Source organism: Formica exsecta, unplaced genomic scaffold (genome assembly GCF_003651465.1).
Source record: "Formica exsecta isolate Colony F162 unplaced genomic scaffold, ASM365146v1 scaffold442, whole genome shotgun sequence".
Classification (NCBI taxonomy): Eukaryota; Metazoa; Arthropoda; class Insecta; order Hymenoptera; family Formicidae; genus Formica; species Formica exsecta.
In genome coordinates, this window is record NW_021851656.1 from 142,385 (window position 1) to 160,310 (window position 17,926).

The 17,926-nt window shown below is 38.9% G+C and overlaps 1 protein-coding gene across 1 annotated transcript in view; it reads left to right on the forward strand.

Annotated features, from left to right (window-relative positions):
* LOC115240570 (transcription factor collier) overlaps positions 1 to 17,926 on the forward strand; it is a 75,832-nt gene that overhangs the window by 48,120 nt on the left and 9,786 nt on the right. The gene's annotated exons all lie outside the window — the stretch shown is intronic.

Below are 17,926 nucleotides of genomic sequence, written 5' to 3' on the forward strand. Positions count from 1 at the left end.
AATTCTAGATAAAGAATATGTTTTGCGATCTCTCGTATTCAAGTTTTTTTTCGAGGCTGTCATATCAAATTATTGCTACAACATTCAATTAACTGACAAGTTTTACGATGGCTGTAAATATGTTCATGTTTCGTCTCGTTTATCTTCCGAGATCGCTGCTCGTGACTGTCCACATCGTCTATCCACAGTATAACGAAATTTTTAATTCATATTTTTTCTCACAAAATATATACTTGATATATTTTTTTTTATTATACTAACATATAACAAGTTTTTTATTCAATTAAAAAATCAAATATTCTAAAAGCTAATTTTTTTATACATTTTTCGCGATTTATATTTTTATCAAACATTAAAATTGCTAATCCATATCATTTTAGTTAGAGGCTTTACAAAACCATAAAACAAATGTACCATATATTCATTGTAGTAAGTACGCGAGGAATAATGTAGCCGTATTCTGTACTTGTTATCTATCTTCCATCTCGAAATGAAAACAGACTTGTATGGCGGAAGAAGCGGGACAAGAGTATTTTTTAGATCCGCGCATGAAACACGCAGGCATCGCGCATCGCGCGGATGAGACTGCTCAGGACCCGTGTTGTTCGTGCGTAAAACGTAGCCCACTAGGGTTTTTTATACGATATAATAAAACTTTCTCCTTACTTTCTCCTTAAAATGGGAATATTAAACTTTCCATATGCGAGATACGTCGCGTCGTACGACGACATCCACGAGTCGTCCACGGGCTAAGCGGCATTTTACCGGGCGTATTACATTTATTTAATATTATTTATGGCAGCTTTTACGATGCCAATGATACGTATACGGAGTCTATCCAATATCAAATATAACGTCGTAACACCGAGAAAGCGCGGAGGGTGGTGGAGGCAATAAATGTACGGCAAACGGCGCTTTCCCGATAGACACCCTTGCGTACATGCTCGTCCCACGAAAATAGGTACCAATCGAAGATTCTACCATCGCACTTACATGCACGCCTGAAGAGGGAATAATCAAAAATCGTCGGCTCCGTCGGCTTTTTTATCATCCGACTATGCCACCCACAATTTTGCGATAGGATTGAAAATAAATCGATGAAAAATTTCTACAGTTTAGCCGAGTGAAACGACGTTGTCGATCATTAAATATTTCTTTGCAAATCGTGTTGCTGCAAGACGGCAACGAAACACACGTCGAAACGTACGATTCTCTCTGACTCATTTATATCGCATCGACTGGCATCAATCGATGCATCGTCACGTCTTCCGTCGGCTTATGCCAGATGAGTTCAACGATGGGGAATGGCGTGCGCGTTCAGTATCAACGTAAATCCAACTATCCGAATCGTATGGAATTCAATTCGAGTCGCTCGTCTGTTGGGACGACACCAAGAGAGCAACGGAAAAGGACTGTAAAAAGAACAGTAGATGGGTTGAACTGAAATGGCTAAATAGAAAACGCAAACGACACCCGAGTTTATGGCCACTCACTCGTTTTCCACCTCCATCGTTCGTTTCTCCGTTTCTCTTACGATACGCTGGACGATTTCACATATACTTCAACACTCCTCACGAACCCGGCTACTTCACTCTTTTACAGATCGAAATTGTATAAAAGAAAATTTTCGACACGTCTATTATGTGATATAATAATTAATTAATTATAGCCAAAAACAAGGCTTTGCCTTTATAAAAATACACTTAATTATCGCGAAAGCTGCAAGCATTTTTAATATTTTGTTTTTCCAGCATTTTATTTCACAGTCTTTATTATACGCTTCTAATTATATGTATCTTAAATATATTTTTAATTATGCAATATCTCTATTTATATATTCATATATATATATGTATATCCAATCCATCGAGTTTCCGACAAACTTGGAAGCTCGATGATTAAAATACTATAAATGCACATGCACGCAACGAAATTCGCTTGCATGGAAATTCAGTTTCCAAAGTGTGCCGGCCCATCGAATTTTAGATCCGGCATTTGTCTCTGTCCGGTTAGAATCGATCGACTGGTATCGGTGGCTCGAGTGACTACGAAACGAGAGGAAATCGAGAGGGAACAAAACCCGGCCTCTCGCCACTTTCTGGAACGGATAACGGCTTAGGGTGTACGTAATATATACGCACGCGTAGCCATCTCGTTGGTCCCTCACCTCCCTTTGAATATTTAATGCAGACAATTCGCCGATGCAGTTATTTCATGCCGGCCCCACGAAAAAGATTCCGCAGTCGCGGCACGTATCGCGAAAAGGCCCCGCGCACGACGTTGTACCGCGGATCGTTTGTTGCTTTATACTTGTACATAAAGGAACCGAAACAAAGTTATAAAATCCTGGGACAGCTTATTTTCTTAAAAAACGATTTGCTAGTGTTTTCAATATTTTATCGAAACACGGAAAGTATGTATTTCTTTATAAAACAAAATATTGACGGCAATTAAAATTACCTCGTTTAAAGATTGATAAAAAAAGCTGCTCTATTTTTCATGATTATACAAAATCTACTAAACGCTCACGTATTCGTTAATATTTTCATGTACATTATTCCATGGTGATAACGATAGAGAAGAGGAGACAGTAAAACGTTAAGTGGCTCCGAAACACGGATTATTGCAGGAAAAAATATATATATGTCTGCATTGTAGGTATTCATTCATAATCTTGTACATATGTCTTTGTAATACATTGAGCAAAATGTGACCGCACCATGTAAGATATGTTCGCACTATAATATTCATGATAGCATGTGAATGCTTTCTTCTGTGCTGTGCACAGAATAAACTTTCAAATATCAATTATGATAAAACGATCAATGTGGCAATTATTGTTATCATGGATATCATTTTTATTTTTTTATTATCTTCAAATAATACTAAACGCATTAAATTTTTTTCCTAAATAATTTAGAATTAGCCTGAGAATTACTTACAAAAAAAACAAAATTAAGCCAATCGTAATATAAAATAAGATAAAGAATGGCATTTTCTCTTTTCTTAAAAAATAAGCTTTTGATTTTCCTCATTAATGTTAACTCTAACTTTTTTTTAAACGTCATTTAACGTTTACGGAATGGATTAAACATCGTATTACCATGAGGCATTTTGCACGACAGCGTAAATCGTAAAATTTAACGCGTTTCAATAACGCGAAAAAGTCTCCTATCAAAATCGTCAAGGGGAATTTGTTCGTGTCGCTCGTGCTTAAGCGCATCGCCGCGTAGGTATCGTGTATAATGCCGCTCTGTATACGTGGCGTTATCGCTGTACCAGCGGCTATACCAACACAGATATATACATAGGACGTACGTATCGCGACCGCGGCAGAGCCAAGTAGCATTTGCATGAATTTGTTGGTCCGATATCCCGGGCGAAGAGATCGTGCTTTAAGCCGAAGGAGCGAGACTCGGGAGCGACGCTCGATGCGCGTCGCCAACATCGAGACGGGCACCTTTAAGAGCCGTGCCCGAGGGGAAGGTGACTTTTTTCAATTTGTTAATTCAGGGTAATCCTGAGGGTGGCTAATTTCGACCCCGGTATCCTTCTCTCGCGACCATCATCGCGCGATGCTCTCCTCGACCTTTCTCGCCGCCCTCCATAACAGTAGACTCTTCTACTATGACTTTTAATCTGTGCTATATTTCTCTGTCCTCTCTTGGTCCCGCGTCCGCCGTACGTTCGCGTGACGACGAAGAACAACGGCGGTACGCGATATGCGCTGTATGTACGACAACGACGACAACGGGCAATCGAGCAGCAGGTGCATTCTCGAAAAGGTGAAACGTAACTTTGTTGGCGGGCTTCTCTCCCATCCCGTTCCCTCTCGCTTCTGCCTCTCTTTTTATTTTGAAATCCGATTGCGAGCGATGAATTCCCAGATTACCTAAATGGTCTCGGGGGCAATAATGTAAATTTTGCCGACGGGGTTTTTTTACGGGCTCCGCCTCGCGATTGCACTTCATCCGTGACTTGAGAACATAATCTCGCGGAGCTGCCGGCAAGAAAGAAAAAGCGTTTAACACCGCTCGCGAATAAAATGCTCGCCATCGATCAAAAATAAATGTGCGTTCTGATTTATAATAAAAAGAAAGAAAAAAAATATACTAGGAAATACTGCATCAAACGCGTGAGTTTGTGAGTATATATTTGTGATTGTTTAATTTGTATACATTTAACAGTATGACGTTGTAATCTTCCGATGTTCTTGAATGCTCTGCCAGCATAGCCGAACACGAACTATTGTATACATAGAGCCAACGGGATGACGGGCGTCGGCCATGTTGTCTTGACATTCTCCCTCGAGGGTTGTCGGGGGTGGATATATTTAGCCCGCCGCCTCCAGGGACCCTCGCCACCCCAACAACCCACCCAACCCTCAAACCACTCCCGACTTATGATGCCGTTGTCCGACCAACCCCTAAACCTCATGCCACTCCTTGTGCAAGGTTTACAACACAAAGCTCTTGTGAATAAAGAAAGCATGTGTCCGCTACTAAGCCAATTGTGTTGTGCGAATCTCTGATAATTTTATGTTAACGTACATGACTTTAATCGTTGCACATTATATTCATAATTCTTTCAATTTTTTTTCTTTTATTTTCAAATTTTCTCACATAAATATTAATTGCAGTCATTCGATTTAAAAATACATAAATCTGTCAGAATAAATTGCTTTATGAATTGAAAGTTTGGAACAATTCTAAAAACATAATACGTTATTAAAAAGAAATATGAATTTTAGAAATTTAGAAATATGAATTAAATATATATGTATATATATTGTAACAAATATATTTATAAATGCTCGATCTATATTTATCGTGATATCTATATAGATAGCTGTATCAATATTAAAAACGATAAAACAGTACCTAGTACTTAATTTAGAAACTTCTTAAGTTATAATACTCTTCAATTATTTCTTTTCCTTTCATTGGATATTATGAACAAAAAAACATAACCAAATGTTAATAATTATAACAATAAACAACTTTAATTAAAGCACAGGTTGCAGAAAATCTTCCAAATCCTTTCAAATGATGGCAATAAGCGTACTAAAATCGTACTACGAAACACGTCTAGTCAGCATTAGCGGGCCAACCCGCAACTACCGGGAATTGTGCTAGCGCACTTCCTTCAGCATCCTTCCCTTCGCGGCTTCCCACATCTCGATTTTCTACTCGCTACCCATCTCGTTCTCTCTCTCTCTCTCTCTCTCTTTCTCTCTCCCCTACGTACGTGGAAAGAAGTCATCAATATAGCGACGGCTTTTCGTTCTTGGCCATCGAAAGGGACAAAACTTTACCCACGGATGGGCGGGGTCACGTCTAATCCCCAGAGTCAAAATGGTAGTCTCCGGAGACCCCCCCGCTTCCTTCGAGGGAACAGTGGAAGTTTCGTCGCACCAGCTCCAGGTTAGGCCGGACCGAGGGTGGTTGCGGACGATACTTTCGCAGTCGCGTAACGTATTACTGAACGAGGAGGACACTCGGCGAATTTCGGTAGCCCGGCTCTCGCGCGGAGGGTCGCGGAACAAGGGGACGCGCGAGGGTTCGCGAGGGACGCGCCGCGCACCCTTCGGATCCTCCCTCGAGAAAACGAAGAAGAGCGAGGAAGACCCTCCGCGTGGCTTTTCTTCCCTTTTCTTTTCGACGACCGCACGCGTACATACGTGTCAATACCTCTACGACCCGTTACACGCGCGCAGATACTATACCCGGTGATGGCTTTCGATTTTTGCCCGCTCGACAAGAACACACGTGTCTACGCATCACGTTCCTCATTGCCGTAGACTATAGACCAGAAAACGGGATATTAGTGTATGGTCCAGAGAGTGAATTCTTCGCTAAATAATATACGACGTTTGCGCGTACACGCATTATATATATATAATACAAATTAAAGGTATCATCACAAGTGTCCAATAAATTAATAAAAAAAAACAAAAAGAAACTTTTATGTAAAAATAATTTTAAATAAGTATTATCACACATATTAAAAAATTGATTATTAAATATATCATTCTTAAACATCATTGCTATCAAAAGATAGGAATGTGTGACTCGGCACGCATTTCAATATATACGGCGAAAACTACATAAGTGATTTAGATATATAGACATTTTTTCGCAGAGACCATAGGTCTATAACTTTCTCGACGGCCGTAAAGTGTCAAGCACAAGGCGGTCGCGCGTGAGAAACGCAAAAGCACGTGTCGTGCGACCTCCAGTGAAGCCATTCGATTATTTAAAAAGTCGCGTCGCACAGAATGCCGGGGACGAGATACAGGTACAATGTCGAATAATAACGTTTCAAGATTCACTTTCATTTTCCGCCTCAGTATGCGGAGTTCGATATTTGGCGCGTGTAAGTAGTGGAAGAGGGAATCCTCACGGTGAGCTGAAAAAAAAATGGGGATTGTAAGTTGCGCGGATAATTCTCGGCGGAGATGGAGGCCGAGAAAGGACGGACGGGATAGCCCTTTTGTACGAGGGTTCGTAGGCAGGCAAGAGGATTCGCGATCACGAAAGAGCGCGAAGGGAGACGACGGAGTGCCGCTTGTACAAGGCATGGAATTTCATATAAACTTGGAGGAACTCTCTCCCTTCCTTCGCAAGGCGTTTCACTTCACCCCCCGCGAATGTATTTATCCGGCCCGTTTTGTTCGCAATTTAATCACTACGCCGCGCGCATTTTCTTATTATCACTCAACCAAGTTTCGCGTTACGGTGCGTAATTCCATTTTGGCTATGACCCGAAATAAACATTAACGGTCTCCGTGAACTGTTTCAGAACGAGATACATAAGTAACAAAGCTTTATCGTTCGTATTCTAATACAAACTAAATGCAATTCGATAATTTGAGAGAGATTTCGATGTGCTATTGATTCGAAATCTCTTAACCGATTATATCTCAATAATTTTTTATATATACACGATCTATGTTTCGATTCAACAATTTCTGAAACAAAATCTCATCTCGTCTCATCGTCCAAAGTCGTCTCAGCAGAACTCCCTTCACCTGTTCGGCCATTCTGCTTTCGTGACCCACGATAGTGCACAAGCGGGACAAGGAGACGCTTGAAGAAAAGAGGGAGAGAAATGGAAAATAGAGGAAGAGACGAGGAAAGACCATCGAGAACGGTGACTTCGGGAAAGAGACAGCGAATCCCTCGGGACTATCGACTGCCGAGTCCCGTGGGGCAAGTCGATACTCCAGGGACACCCCTGTCCTCTTCCTTCGAAGGTCCACCCTCTTTCTCCTCACCTCCTCGTCACCTCTTTCTACCAGCATTCGAGTTCTAAACACTCGGCGCAAGCGCAAGACAGCGCGACGTCCTCGACATTGGCTTCGCTCTTTATACTTCGTCTCGACGCGAACATCCTATATACATGTATATATATATAAATAAAATGTCTCCAGCTTGCCCATTTCTTCTTGTATATAAACTCTTTAATCAATTTGGAATAAACTTTTACTTAATAAAAATATACTAGGCGAAAACTCTTGTATTCAAATTATTACAAGTTATTGAAAGATCAAGAGATCACAATTTAAAATTTTAGAACAAAAGTTATCAAATTTTATTTTCTATTCAATCGAGTTTACTAAAATTTTAAGTTATAAAAATATTAAGTGTTAAATAATAAATATATAAAAGCGTTTAATCAAAATTATATGTAAGAAAAATTTAATCTCAAATTTTAATAGATTGATAAAATAAAAAAAATGCATAGAAAAATATGAGATACTTGGTATAAATATGTATTTTCCAAAAAGATAAATCTCTTACAAGAAGCTTTCGTGTAATTTCCGATCAATAATCAGATAGAAGAGTTTTACTTCAAGTTTCACGTGCAATTTTACAATGTAAATTAAATTCAGATTTCATATGCTAATTTAAAATCATTTACTTCGTTCGTTTTTCGATCGAATTAACTCTTTTCTAAATAAAAGTATTTCTATCTGTGACATATTTTTTCTCCATCTTCAAGATGTTGAACGTTACGCAAGCTCGCAAGTTGAAGTAAAACGGCACGCATAAAAGTGGAAATGCATCCCCTTGCAAGACGCTTGGCGAGCGAGACGACGGAATTATACGCAAAGCACTTTCACCGGCTGACGCGTAGACCCATGGTTGGGTTACATGCGGCACGATGAGCGGTAACGGTGTGGCGGTCGGGTTGTCAGCACCAGTAAGTTATTTAGCGGTTGAGGTCGTAGCAGTCGGCAGCGCTGTCTAATTGTAACGACACCTTTGGGACCGGTATCACTCCCCGTATACCCACCAAACCACCCACTTTCCACCCTCATGATCGTTGAAGCGCTCAGGCGACCGCCCGCCCGTCCTCTCTCGTCTACTCTCTCTCACTCTCTCCCTCTCTCGCCGTCCGTTCCCTCGTGTCGGAAACCCTCAGACGCCGTAAACCAAAAATACGACGACACTTTGTCGAAGCGTTCGCGTCTCGTCCGTCTTGACTTCTCTAAAAAGGAAGCACGGTGATAGCAAAGATCGTTAGTCAAGCGCGCGTCGCGTCCGCAGCTAAAGCCTTTAAGTCTCGGATATACTGATATCGTCTTCGTGGTTTAAGGTCGTTTAATTTCGCGACACATCGCATTGAGTCTCGTAGTTAAGTAGGAAACGCTCTCTTGCAAAAAATATTAAGCATCATTTTTCTTTCAATTCTTCTTTTTCGTGATGCCAACGTGAATTATTCACTCACAGTTTCGCCACGTGACATTTATGTGAGACTCTTCCGTATATATGGTTGTTCGATAAACCATCCCTATATCTATATTAAATGTCAGATTTGACGCATCAAATGAGAATTTTCAGTCATTTATTCACATACAACGTACGTGTATATATTGAATACACTAGTATAGAAAAATTAAGCGTAAAGATTTGTTTCGAGAAAAATATATAGTAATATTATCATCTCAATTCCATTCAGATTTGAAATCTATCTATTTCAAGAAAAATAAGAGATAGAAAATATCAACTATTTCATGTATTGCAAGCAAGTAAGAATACTGTAAACAAAATTGAACCTATAATTCCAATTGTTTCTGCGTTTTAAAAGGAGGGAATTTATAAAAAATATATTTGAAAAATTTTGGATATATTGCATATTTACGCATAAAAATTGAAAAAAATTACTAATATCTTTTAATCTCGTTGTAGAATAATTTTCGAGATATGTGGTAATGAGAACGGAATACGTACGTGAGAGGTATCGTGGCTTGTCGCCTCGTAATCGCACGACTCGAAAACCAGGTCTGTCTCATAAACTTTCGTGCAAGCATGAACGTTTGCTTTATTGCCGGAGCTTCTGATATCGCGGCGGTTGGTAGCAACATCGGTAGAAAGGCAGGCAGGCAGCATTATCTTCCCAGTGAGGGTGAGAGAGGGCGAATGCCCTCCCCATGAGATCACCATGGCAACCCCTACACGGCCTGCCACGGCGTCGTGTCCTGCGTGCTTCCATGTCCTGCCAGCATGGCGACTGCTAACCTTCTAAAGTCCTCAAGTAAAGAACGATAATACACGTTTTTCTTGTCATCACAACTTGCATCAGCAATCACAAGTAGGTGCACCTATATTCACAAACAGGTAAAATAACTACGAGCAAAATTCTCGATATATATTTTGATAAAAAATACTTCAAAAAATTATGTGCATTTATATCTTAAAAATTACATCTTATGTACAGGGCAATTTATATGATATAGAAATATGTGAATGTAGAAATTATAATAAAGATGCATTTAATCATAAATATTGGATGTATGTAAATTGAAACTGTTACTTTTGACTATATATAAAAACATAAATTTTAAAAAATTTATATATATATTTATTTCTGTATCTGATTTAAAAAATGTTTACGGAGATATTTTTTTCGATCAATAGATGCTTTTTTTCTATATTCTCAAATTTATTAGGGTGACGATTCTCCATTGCAAAAGTAATTAGCTTCGCTTGCCAAGTCCACTCGTTCAGCGATTCTTTATATCGGCGTTCATCGGCATGGAGGAGTGTCCATAGGGAGAAATTAAAAACGTGACCCCGGGCGGAATTAAGACATATTTTTTAATAAAGCCCGATAGAGATCACGCTCATTGAGGTGACTTTTTTCTCCCGGTAAGTGCGAATTCCACCAAGGTAATTACGTTAACCGAAAAATTTTTGCGGGATTATGAAAGAGTACTCTCACATGGAAAAAAAATCAAAGCAAAATTTATATAAAGTTCTAAACGTGTTTTATACAAGAAATAAAAGTTCCGTTTCTATTATAGAGAAAAAAATCACTATATATAAACACAATAGATGAAATAGAGCTCACAAAAGTTGCAAGTTTTAATGAGAAATATATATAAAAATTTACTAGAGAGAAAATATATAAACATACAATATTGAAAAAAGACTTATCAATAATGGTCGAAATAAGAAAGAAACGCTCGAAAGTTAGCGGAGGAATGAGAGATTGTGCCAAGTTTTGAAGTAAGTGCACTTCTCAAAGCAGGTTGCAGATCTCGTGGGAGGGGATGGACGCTCCCTCAATAAGCCGGTTAAGGAAGGATTCGCGAGTTTCCTCAAAGGAGCCGCGAATATTAAAATCACATTTTAGCTCCCCTAGTTTGACAACAAACTCCGCGAGCGACCAATGAGATTACCCGGGATTAAGCAAGCTTCCGTTGACAAACTTACGGTGCGTTATTACCGTGTACACTGACACGCGTCACTCTAAACTGTCTGCACGCGACAAATTCTCACGCAAAAGTCGATCACGTGTATATAGTTTTTTTTTATAATTCTATTAATGGGAATTAAAACTGTACATTATTATCGAGTTTTAAATTACGGCCTGCAAATTTAGAATACACTACTAACTTTGCTCAGTTATTGAATTACCGCACATGAAATTTTATTCGCCGCTGATTAAAATGCCGCTTAATTAAGTTATCCCACTGCTGCTATGTTTTATAAAACAGTAGTGTAATAGTAATAAAAAAAATTATATTTACTATTCTGCATACAGAACATTGACACTCTCTTAAAGCAGAGAAGCGATTACAAAAAGCACACTGTATTCTTCCTCTGTCAACGAGAAGATAAATATATGTACGCCTTACACGTTTCTCTAACATATCATGCAGCAGGATGTTGTGATACGCGTGTTGCCTCTCTGTCTCCAGCAACCACATGATGTACGAGAGCATGCGCGACTTACGGTCGTTTTTGTCGATATTCGACAGCGGTAACTTGAGAGACTTTTAACCGCCCCTACTGCGTTTTCAGAGAGCTCCATATCTAAATGCAGACATTAATAAATCGCGCGTACATTCGTATACCGGCGTGAGAATCGTCGTCGGCGTTAAGTTAGTTTACGCGGTTGGAGGTTCTAATGCATTTATGGAAATGCCCCGCTCCTTGTCCAAGCGCTGTATGCCCAAGGCACAGAGAGATAATTCAGCAATTTTCGCTATTCGCACGTCACATGTATGATATTTCGGGCCAGATATCCGCGTCAGACACGGTGGAAATTCAACATGATCACTCTAGAAATAAGCTTGAAGCTGTCCGAGACATTTGTAGCAGAAATAATATTTGAATTAATTCATGCATATACGTTCGTGACGATCTTCATAAATTTCCTTTTATTATTGTTAGATTAATGAACAGGCAAAAATTGACATTGATATTATACGGCGAGTTTAATTATATTATAAATTATAAATATATAAATTTATTTGTGAGATGTATAATTTAATTTCTGTCATTCCAATATGCAAAGTACATTAAAGTTTGCGGACTTAACGCGAATAATCTGAGAGAAAATGAGGGAATTATAAAGATTCTCCCTTCTCCTTGTTTACATGCCACCCGGTACGGCATGCGCGGGTGCCAAGTCGCAAGTAAGTACCTTCTGATCTAGTAAATATATTTCCAGCAGGGGCTGAATGGATATAGGGGGCTTACCCAGGGACTCACGCGTAATAGTTCCAAATAGGGTGGCATTACGCGTATCAGAAATCCATTTTCTCTCACATCGGAGAATCTTTAATCATGTTTTCAGTTCTCTCGTTGTACACCCCTCTTCTTTGCCACTATAAAAGAGAGGATATAACGTGGCGAAAATTCAATGAAGAGATCCGTGATGGAACGCTTTTCTTGTTCTGTTCGTTATATTATTACCATTTCTCTTTTATATCGTGTTGCATAAACGATCAGAAATTATTTCCGATAAGTTTCATTGTTCGCAACTGTCTAATCTGTACTAAGATTTTTGTACGTGTGATCAGAAAAAGATTACGTATAAAAAAGATTCTGCTTACACTACAGAATTTTGCCGAATAGGCGTGTCTAATAGTGTGTCCTAATCACATACTAATGTGAGCCATCGGCTATTCTACTAATATTATGTCTTCGCGAGTAATGCCTAGAAATAGCCTCATTACGATTTTTTGGTCTTTAGTCTTGATTACTTCTAACTTAATTCACACACAATCGTTATATATTTTTACTTAGATTTAAGAAAGTAATTATTAAAAAACAATATAAAAATTAATATTATAAATAATATAAAATAATAGTTTTTCTTTTGGAATGTTAAACAATTAATTAAGAGATCATTAGAAAGAACAGAATATCTCTAGCATAATAGATGAGAACACTTACATTCGAAAGCAACTTTTGTAAGCAATACCGATAACTTCCACTCGATCGGATATATTTAAGCAAGAGAACACTCGGGAGTAATCACGAGTGCATAATGCAGACGAGCAAGACGTCAATTAGTAAGAATGTGTACAAAGGTCTGTAAGGTATAGGAAACCACCTAGAGCTGTATACCTTGCATACACCTTAACCGGGGTTAGTAAGGGGTTAGCAAGGTATCAGGGGATGCTTAATGTTTAACTAGCCTCCATTACGCCCACTGCCTCCCCAGCATCCCACCCTCTTCCTTTCTGCACTGCCGTCATCTAGCATCTACCGACTCGTTCCTTCGGATTCTCTCTACAGGAAGTATTATAGAGACGGTTAAGAAGGATCGCGCGTAACTATCGGTTAATACAGGAAATCATTTTCCAAGAATAAAGGCACCCTATGTAACAGGAGATTAACTCATCGTTCTGACGTGATTTGAGGAACAGTAATTACGATGATAATGTTACAAGCTGGTTAATGTTGTACAAGTGCGATCAACTTTCAAGCCAAAAAGTCTTTCTTTTATTCAAAAAATGACATAAAATTAATTGAGTCGAAAACCAAATTTAAAAAAAAAATAATTTTAATTACACTTAATATTTTAATTAAATTTTGAGAATTATGTTCTATGAAATGGAATGTTTCCACAATGAGAGTACCGATTAAACATGGGTAAATTTAATTTATGTAGGAAGTAGCGGGTCAGGAAAGCTGAGAAAATACAACGACGTATGAAACGTTTAGTGCTGTTAGAAAGAGAGACATCATTGTTTAACATCCTCTTACAAGAATGTCGGCGTAAATAGTTGTTCAAGAATCGGCAGTAGAATAAATTTACGCGTAAATGTGCGCAAAGAACGAGCTAATGTTCACGGTTTCATGATTTTACATGGTTATGTGAAATTTGTTTTTTCAGGAAATTTCGTGGCGAATAATCTTTACGATGCACTTGTATAGAAGGGTAGTATCCCATATTTTTTATTCTAATCGCGAGACATAAACAAACGTTTCATATGCTTGATAATTATTGCTTATGTCTGTAATCGGAACAATCGATAACCAATGGCGACATTACATCGTTATGTAATGTTGCAATTATCTTTAGCCGCGTTTCGAGGGTATCTTGTCTTTGAATGGATGTGACAGTGTTTACGAAAAGGAAATCAGGCGATCGACTACGTGTGTAAAGACGAATACCTTAACCAAATTCCTGCCGATAGAGAGAGGATACCGTTTGCTTAAATTCTAAGACGGTTGGAACTAAGGCTATTCAAGGGGCGCATTGCCGAGGTACCGCATAATTCATATCTAAGTAATACGTCTTACTAGGTAGCATGGCCCCGAACTAACGTACTCTGTCGTAACCCCCCGCTTTACGTAGCCGCTCACCCCCGCTCCTACTCTACGTTACAGCCGACCCTCGCCACGACAGCGAGATATACCCCTAATGGCAGTCTATCACATTAGCCGCAAGACGGCTTGAGAGGCTGGCTACCATAACTAGATTTGCCTTGCACGTACGGCGCATCAACCGACGATTTACCATGTATCGCATAGTTGGTCGTAGCTATTAACTGGCATAAGCTCCGACTTAGCTTATGTCGACAACGTGACTGTGCTTATGCACCGGCCCAAGGAAGGATAAATCACGCGGCGAATCCGAGATAAGCAGAAGGAAAGCCACAGATCTCTTACACTGATTCAATTTTTTACTTACAATGTTTAAAATTGCTATGCGTCATGAATTATTCTAAATTAGTGAGAATTACGTGACTATTATCGTAAATTGTCGTGATAACTACCATAAATTGCTTGTTAAATATTTTGTTATACTTTTATGCAGAAATTAATTTCGGTATAATTTTTCGAGACATTAAAAAATATATTTTTTAACGATGAAAATTGGCAGCTTCTATATTTCTTTTTATATGTACGAAAATTATATATTACGAATATATACGCTGCAAATATATACCGGGGTGTCACATAATAATGTTTATGTTAAAAATTGTTTTAATTTACGCGCAAAGATTTATATTATTTTAAATATAGTTTGTATATATATATTTTATCAATACGTAAAACCGACGAGGCAACTGTACCTATAAATCACGTTCGTCACGTAGAGCGTGAAAATTTTTTTGGTCGCCGCCAATGGTTTCCGCGGAGAAAAGAACATCGGCGTCGCGGTACGGCGAGAAAAATCGCTAATTGGTACACGGAAAATATAAACAAAACTGCCGTGCGAATACCGATGATTTACTGCAAGGTTTGATTGAATTCATTCGACTCTGTTTACCCGCTTGCTGCTCGTACAACTCTCACCCTCCGTCAGCCTCCGATGTTTAGCCTTTTTTTTCATTTATATCGTTGATTTTTTTTCTCACTCGCTCGTTCATCCGTTCCGACGTAGCAAAGTTGCTCGTTGTAAAACTGGGAACAGCGAACGATACGAATGCTTCCTGCTACAACCCGTCACCCTCCCCCGTTGCAGCCCCCAACCTTCACTTCGCCGCCTACTGCTTCATTTTATTCTATTTGATCCGAGGGAATGGAAAGAGGTATGCGAGCTCCGAAGGTATGATTTTGCAATCGAATCGCCTCTGTATATTTTCCTTCGTGTCAATTCGTTAACGAACCCGAACAACCGGAAGACTTCAAATATGCTACCGTAAAAATGACTTTAAATTATAACAATGTTGATATATTAAAACAAAATAAAAAATAATTTTTTTCTCTGAATAAATAACACATCAAATTATATATAACTTTAAATTACTAATCATATATCTAATTATACAAAATATATTTTTAGCTACTGACACGTGGATGGAACGGGACGTTAATAACATTATTGATAAAATTTATGATATATAAGTATGATATAATTTATATAGCGTTAATCTAAATTTAAAAAATAAAATCTTATTTTTCTCATATGACTATTGCAATTAATGATTGCTGTAATAAATAAAATAAATTGTTTCATTAAAATATATTGGAAGAATATATTTGTATATGTACGTGTGTTTGTGTATGTGTAAATTATCAAAGATTTATATGGGCAAAAAATATTTTACAACTAATATTTGGAAGGTAAAAGGCATATAACTTGTACTAATATTTCAATAACGTAAAGTATATCTATCGGATGTTTGAATGGCGATTCGGAATAAATTTTTCCGAGGTTGACGCGAGCTCGCTAAGGTTGCCAACGGAAGAGAAAAATCTAATAGACTATCGGAATCGAATTTGATCCCCTGTAAGAAACTAGCCCTTCTTGCACGCGTTCGCGTTACAACACCATCGATACTGCCGCCCCATCGAACTCGGAATGAAATCCAGTTCGCATTTGAATCAGTCGATAACGCAATCCATTAGCCCCTAACAGCCAATACTTCGAGGACGCGCGGAAGGAAACGACCTCGTGTAAGGGAAAAAGAAAGAGGAATAAAGTGATACGGCAGCGGCGCGACGGGAGTGTCGTAAATGATTAGTGTTGCCGATGAACGAATCCCATAAAAAAAAGGCGAAGATCTATAGCCCACCTATCTTTCCATTGCCGATTCTGGCAAGCGCGCGCTCTCTCTTCCTCCCTCTTCATAGAGCTTCCTGCGTAAGTAGAGTCATTTTGTTAGCGTCAAATTCTGAAAGCGGATCGTCCGATTTCTTTACTGGAGGCACCAAGCGCGGAATACTAGTCGGAATATTTCAATTACCTCGAATTTTCTCTCTCTTTTCAACCAGATATTTAATTTCCTCTTATTGTTAATTTCTTTTTAAAATATTCTTCCTTCTTTTTTCTATGTTCAATTTTATTTTTTCATATTTGACGTGTATCGGATTAACAGTTATGTAAAATGTCAAAAATGAACAAATTTATAATTTTTTTCCTTTTCATTTTCTTAAACATTATAAATATAAATATATAGTTTACATGAAATGATCGAAATAAAACGGATAAATATACCACCGCTGGAGAAGCGTGTTTTTTTTTTTTTAAATAACGGTGATACACGATTTCAATATAGATACAAAGTGAAACGTTCTCGATTCAAAGGTGGTTACCGACTCGTTTCTGTTGTCGTCGACGTCGTTAAAGGGGCGGCTTCGCGCCGTTCTCGCAATAGCGTAGATGCAAGTACGGTCGATGGTATTCCTATCTGGAAACGACTAGAGGCAGCGTCGTCGGGCAACGCCTCAGGCACGACGAAGATATCGTGTTTAGAGCAAGATCCACGGCCGCGATAAGCCAAGCTACAATGCTTTGAATACCCATCCAGCATCGCGATAACATCTTAACGTTCTCTAAGAGTAAACGAAATTAAATTCGCTCGACGCTGGGCGAAACGCGCGTGACATTAGCCCGAACTCTCGCGCTAAGATACTCGGGGTCCACGGCTGGATGCGAAAATGCGTGTAACGCGAGATCGATACGTTTCTTTCCCTTTCTCTTTCTATATCAGCGAATTCCCATTCCCTATATGCCGTCTCGCTTCTCATCCCTCGCTTCACTCAGCCGGCATTCCCTCTCGCGCCCCCGTGGCGGATGCATTTCGTTTTTACCTTTCACTTTTCAGCTTTATGGATTTCCCGATAAGCGAGTTGGAGACTTTCGACCAAATCATCGCGGATATAGTAACAGAAATATTGTCTTGGTTCAAGTTTTCATAAACTATATATGTGGCCAAGAAATAAATCTTTTAAAGTTTCAAAAAATTATTTGATATCTTGTCTTCTCTTACGTTTCAACTACGCCAACCATGCATGTGATATGAATATTAAACTAGATAGAAATTAATTAAAAATATTCTCTATATCAAGGAGTATCAATCATGATCTTTCCGCAAAATTTTTAGCATATATGCGTGAGAGACAAAAGCAGAAGTGCAAAAAAGGTATGCGTTACTTCGAGGTATGCGTTTGATTTTTCCATAAAGTCCCGGTTCCCATGGACGCACTCTTCAGGGAAAATGACAATGGCGTCCCACGGGAGAAAAAGCCTACCAGCCACGCAGAAAACTACCCCTCCCTCTTACCAGCATCGTCGTCGGCGTCGTCTCGGCCCTCCTGATTGTTTCCTACGCGTTCCCTTCGCTTTCTCGATCCTTCTCGGTCTGACGTTCAGCTACCTGATCTTCAAACTCGTCTCTCAGTCAACCCCTTCCATTCTTATAGGCGCAAACGGGGATCCGCGTCTCAAA